Consider the following 9,656-nt stretch of genomic DNA (forward strand, 5'->3'; position numbering starts at 1 on the left):
GCTCGACGAGGAGGTGGACTTGTCCTTCTGGAGCGCGGCGACGGACGTCTGCAGGGACGCCACCGTTGCAGTCAAGGCCTCGATCATCGTGGCCAGATCAGCGGTGGTTGGTTCTGCCATGCCGGAAGTGACCGAGGCGGCGGCTGATGGTGGCGATGGAGGTGTGCTTGGCACGGACGCAGGGGTGGCGGCGGGCTGCGGATGGAGCGCGGACGAGGAAGAGGATCGCCTGAAACCTGATACCAAGTTGTCAAGGACCTCGGTGCCCAAGACAGCAAGACCTCGACTACGTAGTTCGTAGTCTCGGTTGATAGGAGCGCTAGGGTTTTTGCCTAACTGCTCAATGGTGCAGGAGAAGAGATTAGGAGTAGAGAAGGAGGTAGGAGATAATGATTTATTGCCTGCGTCCAAGGGTGCAGATTACAGGATATATAAAGGCCTTATGGGCTTCTAACAAATTAGGAAACTAACTACTCCTGGACTCCTAACAAACTAGAAAACTAACTACTCCTGGACTCTAGGAACCAACGTAGGATCAGGACTCCTTGTCCCGATCATGCCTCGCCAGCTGTGGCCGTCGGCTGCTGCCCCTGGGCGCGCGACCCACGCCTGTACGCAGCGCCCCACGTGACACATATAAGGCCTCAAAAGGAGTCTCTTGGAGAGACGAATGAAAAGAACTGTTGTACAGTATTCAGCCATGGGTAAATGCTGAACCCGTTTCTTCGAATCAGTAGAAACCAGGCAGCAAAGGTAATTTCAATACACTCGTTCACATGTTCAAGTTGCGAGATCAGTCTGACAATGTCGCATTCTCCATTGGAGATGCATTTTGATGTATGAGTTCCATATCAAGAAAGACTTTTTCCAAAGATGTTTCCAGCTAATTAAAACAAGTCAAAACTGGAACAAAACCATATAAGCCAAAGCTTACCTGCATCATAAACCGAGATTCATTTTTTTAAAGAAAAGCCAACAAAGTGTAGACCAGCATCTCAATCAAATAGTTTCAGAATAGAAGCCAAACAACCATAAGGATCAGCCAATAGATACTTAAGAAATGGACCTCAATCAACAAACAAGATTTGAACTCATTTGTGTGAAGCTTTCACTGATTAGTACTCGAGCCCACACAGACCCAAAAATAAAATAAAATAAAGAGGCTTCATGTTGTGCTCCAGCTAAGCATTACAAATTCAACTGATCTAAGTCCAATTGTTAAGCCAAAATCATTCAAGGAAAAGAAGTCATCCAATTTTAGCAAAAGAACCAATATTAAAGCACCGTGTCACATGCTGAGTATCAAGGCACAATGAACATAAATCTGTTCTTAACAGTTCAAGATGGAAAAAGAAGGACAGCAAGAGCTTGAATAGCGAAAACAAACTGCTAACCATCGACAGGGAAAATGCTCTCAGGTTATTATTATACTCCCTCTTCTAGTTCTGGAAAAGTTATTGGTTTAGGCATGGGTTTAATTAACTTTTTCCAAACTTTGACTCACTATATTTCATAATATTTTTGGATTGGAAATGTGCAAACAATGTGTAGGTTTATCTCATAAAGTACTTTCAAAAAAATATTGTCTCGAAGAACTTTACAGTAATGATGTATAATAAAAATAAAGGTTATCTCTCATAAAGTATTTTAAAGAAGTACGTATAGATTTGAAGAGTTTTATAGTTAACGAAAATAAGCAGTAAAAGTTGCATTATGGGGGCTTCTTCAGAACTAGACTAGAGGGAGTATGTTCATCATTGAGCAACACACACATATTGTGGTGCTTCCCGATCAACCTAAAGCCTATTTTTATTCACACAAAAAAACTAAAGCCTATTTAAAAGGTGTATACCATCCAATTTAAGAGATAATTTTTAATTCTGGAAAACTTAATGGTTTTGATTTACGTTTTGTTAGTGTAAATAAACAGAAATTACTATGTAAAAGAGGGGGAGAGGTGGTAGATCTTACCATTGTGTGTTACCTGATCTGACTGGAGCTAATGAGGGTTCCCAAATCCGACACCGAACCATCTTGCAGTTAACAGCTGAAGGATATTGTCTTTAACCTCGCAGTATCTTTGGGCCCAGCCTTTTGGTTCGGTGTCATCAACTCCTAAGCCAGGAGCCCGGTCCTTTGAGTCGAGGTTGATCGGATCTTTCCAATCAGCCACATAAGCGGACACGCGCCTCTTGAACTTGACTTTGAACTCCGACCAAGCTTGGTATTTATAGTGGTTAACACGTGCGAACGCGGTCCAGATGTGTAACGCCCCGAGACCGATGTGCCAGGTGTCCATCAGTTATTCGCTGTTGTTGTCATGTCATTTTTTTATGTGTTGCATCTTATCATGTCATCATGTGCATTGCATCATCATGTTTTTGAAACTTATTTTCGCCCGGGTTCTCCCAGTTCCTTCTGTTGTCCGTTCTGAGCCCAGACACACTTGCACGCGCCCGCGGCACGTCCGAAATATTATTTTATAAGTGGCCGGAAAATGTTTTCGGAATGGGATGAGAGTTGACGTGTGGTCTTATTATAGTGTAGATAGACCGCCTGTCAAGTTTCACCGCATTCGGAGTTTGTTTGACGCCCCAACGGATAACTATAGCGGCAATAAGCCGGTCTAACATTGGACGTTTTCGATCTCCGAAAACAGTCGCCGGGCCTCTCTCTCTTCTCTTCTCTCAGCCTGAGGCCTTCTGCACAGTCCACTACCTACCGTCGGGCCTAGCCTAAGCTCTCTCATCAGCCCGCGGCCTTCCTTGCGCGCGCGCCCGAAAAGTTGTCTCGTACCCGACCCGGACAGTCGTCACCGTTGGTTCCGGATCATCCCAAAACATCTCTAAAATATCTTCGGTTATTTGTTTGGTCCATCTAACCTATTTTATCTCGATCATCCAATTTTAATCGGATGATCCAAACTCCCCTCTTCTCTATATATAGTCCAACCTCATGCCTATTTTGGACTAAACCTAGCACTAGCCCTCCATTCCCGTGCAGCCGCCGCCGCCCCTTGTTTTCCGCGCCTGGCCGCCCACAGCCGCCACCTCGCACCACCAGATCCACCATACCACAGCCAACTAACTTGTTGCAGCTCCCCACCGTTGATCTGGAGCGTCAGATTCAGATCGAACGGCCCCCGTCGCCCCAGTTCATCCCGCAGAGGCTCTGGATCCAGCAGCCCCGTGCAACGCTGCAAGGCCCGAGCGCCTCGTCTCCTCCCGTGCCTCCGTCCAGGACGGATCGGGAGCAGCACCTCCCTACGCCAGCTCGCCGGAGCAGAGCACCTATCTACCTCGCGCCCCTCCTCTTTTCCTTTCCCCGTTGCGGTCTCCTTCCTCTCACGTCTCCCTCTCTCCCGTTCTACAGGAGCCACCGCTGCCAGGGAACCCCGCCATGGATGCCCGTCGAGCCGCCCCTAAGCTTCGTCCGCACCGCCGTTTCCTGGATCCGCCCGTCTTCGCTGTCTCCGGCGCTGCCGGAGCCCCAAGACCCCTCCGCCAAGACCCGTCGTGGCCGCTGTCGTGCCCCGCCACCGCTTCCTGGTTCGAGTGCCCGTGCAAGGAGACGACCAGGAGCAAGCCTAGCGCCCGTGTTGACCGCTCCACCACGTCGGCCCAGCGTCTCCAGCGAGGCCCAGCTGCGTGACCTACCGGCCTCCCTCCTCTACCGAGTGGGCCGAGGCCCATGGTGAGGCCAGCTGCGCGCCTAAGTCGGCCTGCCCGTGAGGCCGCCGCCAACCTCCCTCACTAACTGGGCTTGGCCCATGGTGAGCGCCCAGTCCGCCCAGTTTCAGCCTGCTGTGTTTTTTTTTCAGATCTGGGAATTTAGCTGTTATTCCAGAGAAAGCAGTTTTACAGAAAAGCCCTTCAAGTTCATGCACTTAATAACTAATTAATCGTGCACCGGATTAAAATGATCTCTATATGTAATATGTCTAGAATTTTGTCTAGTTTAATAATATGCAACTTTCACTCATGTTTAAGATGTTTAAAATGATGTTTGTTTAATTTGTCCCTATGCCATGTTAAAATGATTTAATTCATAACTATTTAACCGTAGCTCCAAACCTAACAAACTTTATATGCATTTGGGGTAGAAAATGCCTAGTTTAACATGGTGTACTTATTTTGCATGTTTATTAACTCTAAAATTATGTTTAGGGCAGAACAGTACCAAACCTAATATATGCATATGGGGATTTACCGGAATTGTAGTTCATTGCTTCCGACCTCATTTAACCTTGACTAGATAGGTAGTTTTACTTTGCTTCACCCTCTTGCCATGTTTGACAACATTTAATATTGTTGGGTACATAACCGAGAGGGAACTAAATAATTGATGTGGTGTTCCGTCAATATGCAACCCGTTCCATATTGTGCTTCACTTAATTTGTAGGATTGCTTGTGCACTTTGCCATGCCATGCCTCTTTAAACCGGACATGCATCATACTTGATTGCGCATCGTGCCATGATTATGTGATGGTTGTTTTACTATATTGTTTGCTTTCTTTCCGGTGTTGCTTCTTCGGGTTGGTTCCGATAACGTCGCGTTTGTGAGGACCCGTTCGTCTACGTCTGTTTGTCTTCTTCATGGACTCGTTCTTCTTCCTTGGGGGATTTCAGGCAAGATGATCATACCATCGAAATCACTTCTATCTTTGCTTGCTTAGTTGCTAGCTCTTTTGCTATGCCTATGCTGCGATACCTACCACTTGCTTATCATGCCTCCCATATTGTTGAACCAAGCCTCTAACCCACCTTGTCCTAACAAACCGTTGTTTGGCTATGTTACCGCTTTGCTCAGCCCCTCTTATAGCGTTGTTAGTTGCAGGTGAAGATTGAAGTTTGTTCCTTGTTGGAACATGGAGATGTTGTTCCTTGTTGGAACATGTTTACCTGTTGGGATATCATAATATATCTTATTTAATTAATGCATCTATATACTTGGTAAAGGGTGGAAGGCTCGGCCTTATGCCTGGCGTTTTGTTCCACTCTTGCCGCCTTAGTTTCCGTCATATCGGTGTTATGTTCCCGGATTTTGCGTTCCTTACGCGGTTGGGTAATAATGAGAACCCCTTGACAGTTCACCTTGAATAAAACTCCTCCAGCAATGCCCAACCTTGGTTTTACCATTTGCACTAACAACCTACCACCTTTCCTTGGGTTCTGCAGACTCAAGGGTCATCTTTATTCTAACCCCCCCCCCCCCGGCCAGTGCTACTCTGAGTGTTGATCTGAACTGAGTTGCCTGCGGGGCCACCTCAGGGAAACTTGAGGATTGGTTTTACTTGTAGCTAGTCTCATCTGAGTGTGCCCTGAGAAAGAGATATGTGCAGCTCCTATCGGGATTTGTTGGCACATTCGGGCGGTGTTGCTGGATTTGTTTTAACCTGCCGAAATGTCTTGAAGAATCGGGATACCGATTCTGATCGGAATGTCTCGGGAGGAGGCCTATTCCTTCGTTGACCGTGAGAGCTTGTGATGGGCTAAGTTGGGACACCCCTGCAGGGATTTGAACTTTCGAAAGCCATGCCCGCGGTTATGGGCAGATGGGAATTTGTTAATATCCGGTTGTAAAAAACCTGAAGTTAACCTTAATTAAAATGCATCAACCGCGTGTGTTACCGTGATGGTCTCTTTCCGGCGGAGTCCGGGAAGTGAACACGGTGTTGGAGTTATGCTTGACGTAGGTTGTTCTAGGATCACTTCTTGATCATAGATTTCTCGAACGTGCTTTGCCTTCTCTTCTCGCTCTCTTTTGTGAATATGTTAGCCACCATATATGCTAGTCGCTTGCTGCAGCTCCACCTCTTACCTTTACCTTACTCATATGCTTAAATAGTCTTAATCGTGAGGGTGCGAGATTGCTAAGTCCCCCTGGCTCACAGATACTTCCAAAATCAGCTTGCAGGTGCCGTTGAACCGTGCAGATGACGCAACCAAGCTCAGGAGGAGCTCGATGAAGATCTTGTCCCTTGTGTTGTTTTCGTTCTAGTTGATCAGTAATGGAGCCCAGTTGGGGTCGATCGGGGACCTTTGTTGCATTTGATATTCTTCTTTTATTTTGGTTCCGTAGTCGGACCCTGATTGTATTTGGATGATGTAATGCTTTATTCATGTATTTGTGTGAAGTGGCGATTGTAAGCCAACTATGTATCTTTTTTTCCTATTGTATTACATGGGTTGTGTGAAAATTACCTCACTTGCGACATTGCTTTCAATGTGGTTATGTCTCTAAGTCGTGCTTCGACACGTGGGAGATATAGCCGTAGCGAGGACGTTACAAGATGCTTTTGAAAGCAGGCTTGAGCTTAAAACGATGGACCACATTCATGAGGGATGGTTCCACGGCGTCGAGGCGGACCAAGGATTTGTGCCGCTGCGGGCTCTTCAACCGGCAAGTGTAGCCCTGGCAGACCCCCTCCGGTGGATGTGCTGTTTGGCCCGAGGGGGCAAAATCATAACAAGCAAGGTATATTTGGCCAACGCTATCATCAACAGAAATAACGGGCTCTAGCAAAGATTTTGATGGCTTCTCTAATCCTGCCCAGCTTGTTGAGAAGATGAACTCATCAACATCTATGACAGCCATCCATTGGCACGAAGCTTGCTGTGTGGCCGCGCAATGAGACAGACCAGCTTCTTGGACCTTGGTCCAAGGCCATGGCACGGTTGTGATGTTGAGCCCGGAGGATAAGCTGCGCCACTAGGCCTGCCAAGTTGTCCTCGCTGCCATTATCATAGATAAAGAACTGATCCATCCCAATCGCACTATGGTAGAGTGCCCACTCCCTGAGAAACTTGGAGATGTTGCGTCCCATTGTGCAGGCGCAAATTGAACTCTTTTGAGGAGTCACCGAAGAAGATTCAGCTTGCTGTCGACGAAAGGTTGCAAGGGAGGGCATGGGATCCTCGCCGGTGACCCCTAGTGTGACAAGAACCTTGGTGCTTCCTCCTGACTTGACAGGTGTCGGCGGCGAGGGGCAGCGAGTAACTTGCTGTACTGAGGTGATTGCCGGTGTAGTTGCCAGCATGGTATCGGCGCCGTCGCTGTAGCGATACAGGCACTGAAGGCCTTGGCGGCGGCTGATTCCCTTAGCGAAGACGAGCACGTCGCCTCCGTCCAGATGAGCCGAGTCAAACACTATCGGGTCGCTGCTCCAGTTAAGCAATGCGCGGCCCGGAGAAGGAGAAGGGGAATCTGGAGCAGCTGCGGCGGCCGAGGAGGTGGAGGAGTGGAGTAAGAGCGGCGCTTGGAGCTGCTGGAAGCTCTGCGCTGGGTCGGGAAGGCGGCAGACGTATGCGTGAAGTCCGGACGCCGGCAGCATCCCGAGCGGTCTCGCCGGGGAGGAAGCCCCGCCCTGGAAGGCGCAGATGGCGTCGCCGGTAGGCTCAGCGTCGTCCAGGATCAGGACCTCCTGGTCGGGAAGGAGGACCGCATCCGCGTTCTGCTGCGGCGGCGATTGGCTGGCGCGGAGGCGGAGGGGCAGAAGGCGCCGCGCGAGGCTGTCATCGCTGAGGCGGAAGGGCGAGTATTGGGATTGCGGGGACGGCGAAGGAGAAAAGTCGGCAGCGAACGGGAAGGGCGGGGGCGCCGGACTGTCGGCGACGAGCGGGAAGGGGGCGCCGAGGCCGAGGGGCAGCGAGAAGACCGGGCGGCCCGAGTAGGCGTTGTGGCCTCCGCTTCCGGCTAACAGCAGGAGAGCTCCGACTGAGACACCGCCGACGATGCGGCGCAGCCGGCTGCAGCGGCGGTGTCGCGGCATATTGGATTCGGCGGGAGCACGGCGGGAGCTTGATTTCGCGGGAGAAGGAGCGTGATTTGGCGGGAGCTCGAAGGCGAAAGATTGAGATTTCGCGGGAGCAGGGAGCAGAGCTTCGATTGCTGGGTTGCGACCGAGAAGACGGTCTCGGTCGATCGATCTGGGTTTAGGGTTTTCGACCCGACCCGCACACGGATTGGTTTTTTTTCCTCCCCAGGTCAGGCTGGCGGGCCGCTGGGTCGGTTCCACTTCCCGCGTCGGTCGGATTGGGCTCCACCACGTCATTACGATCAGGCACGCTGGATTTTGCGAAACGTGCTCTCTTTTCTTTTTTTTTTATAATGTAATAAAACGTGTTGCCTTCTCCAATTCCACGCCGAGCCTCAGGAGAGAGTTGTTAGGGTTAGAACATGTCTAGCAGATCTCGCGAACCGGTCCTGTCCGCTATAATAACTGCCGTTTTATGGGATCCATACTATATCTCCGGTCCGAACAGATACTTCAAATCGGGCCGCCCCGAAAAAGAATTTGTGGGATCCCGCATCCGCGAGCCCAATTCCTTCATATGTGCGGATTTCATCTGATTTTGTCGAATCCCCTTTCGGTTGTCGCGAACCCACTTCCGTCGGCTTCACTTCCCACCTCCCACCCCGTCGCCGCCGCCAATCCATCCTCTGACCTCGCTGTCCTTCCTCGCGGCGCCAAAATTCAGCCGAATGGCCGCCCCTGGTGCGTTATACCATGTGTCGTTGTAGCTCTATATGCCCTGGCCTCCCACGGCCGCAACTCCTTCCGCTGTCGCTCCAATTCCTTCCGCCGCCGCTCCATGTGTTGCCTTCTAACTCCAAATCAACATCGAGCCCCCGGAGAGAGCGGTTAGGGTTAGCAAGGCGAAAAGGAGGCGATCGGGTCCTTTTGCGTTGAAGATGGCAAAGATGAAGGAGGCTATGCTAGCCAAGCATTGGGATGCAAAAGTGGCTATGGCCGAGGAGAAAGAGAAGCACAAAGAGGAGAAGTGTGAGAATAGGTGTGCCTTCGAGGAGCGCAAGCTCATCCTAGGGGAGAAAAAGAGGAAGGACAAGACGACCGCCGAGGAGGACCGGTTCATGATGATGAATTCGGAGGGCATGGATGCAATGGAAAGAGACTTTTGGGAGACGAAAAGAATGGAGATCATGCTCTGAAGAAAGATGGAGCTTCAAAAACTTATGGACGGTGTTGGTGTTGGGTTTGGTGGGTGTTTTTCTTTCGGCAATGTTGGTGGTGGCTTTGGCATGGGTGGTGTGGTGGTGTTGGCTTCGACATGGTTGGTGGTGGTGGTGGTGCCAGCTTCCACATTGGTGGTGGTTGCTTCGGCATGGGTGATGGTGGCTTCGGCATGGGTGGTGGTGCTTCAGCAAGCCATGTCAATGGTGGTGGTGCTCACTCTCCTGTCCAAGTTCGTGAGGATGGTGGTGCGAGCTCTTCGGTTCAAGTTCATGAAGATGGTGGTGCGAGCTCTCCAGTCAATGTGAATGATGGCGATGGTGGTGCGAGCTCTCTGGTCAATGTGGATGATGGCGATAGAGGTGCTAGGGACGATGTTGGTGGTGACGTTCTTCACAACAATGAGAATGTTGCTTGATTTATCTATGTCATTTGAGTATCTTTTGTCTTGTTTTATCATGCATTCACGAGCCTAAACTTGATACCTCGTATGTTGCGCATTGGATGCGAACGAACTAGTATGATGATCAACTAGTTATATATATATACACACACACACACACTAGCAAAAAGGCCCGTGCGTTGCAACGGGAGAGACAATTGTATCTGCAAAATGCATTTGCATTCAAGCTGAATTTAATCTTTACCGAGATATGTGGGAACAAAGATTGCATATCTTTA

General features: G+C 49.7%; 1 pseudogene; it reads right to left on the bottom strand.

Annotated features, from left to right (window-relative positions):
* Positions 1-1,965: 1,965 nt before the first annotated feature.
* On the bottom strand, positions 1,966-8,167 carry LOC123129558 (glycosyltransferase family 92 protein Os08g0121900-like; annotated as a pseudogene).
* Between the last annotated feature and the right edge of the window lie 1,489 nt (positions 8,168-9,656).

The sequence above is a fragment of the Triticum aestivum genome, chromosome 6A, assembly GCF_018294505.1.
Source record: "Triticum aestivum cultivar Chinese Spring chromosome 6A, IWGSC CS RefSeq v2.1, whole genome shotgun sequence".
NCBI lineage: Eukaryota > Viridiplantae > Streptophyta > Magnoliopsida > Poales > Poaceae > Triticum > Triticum aestivum.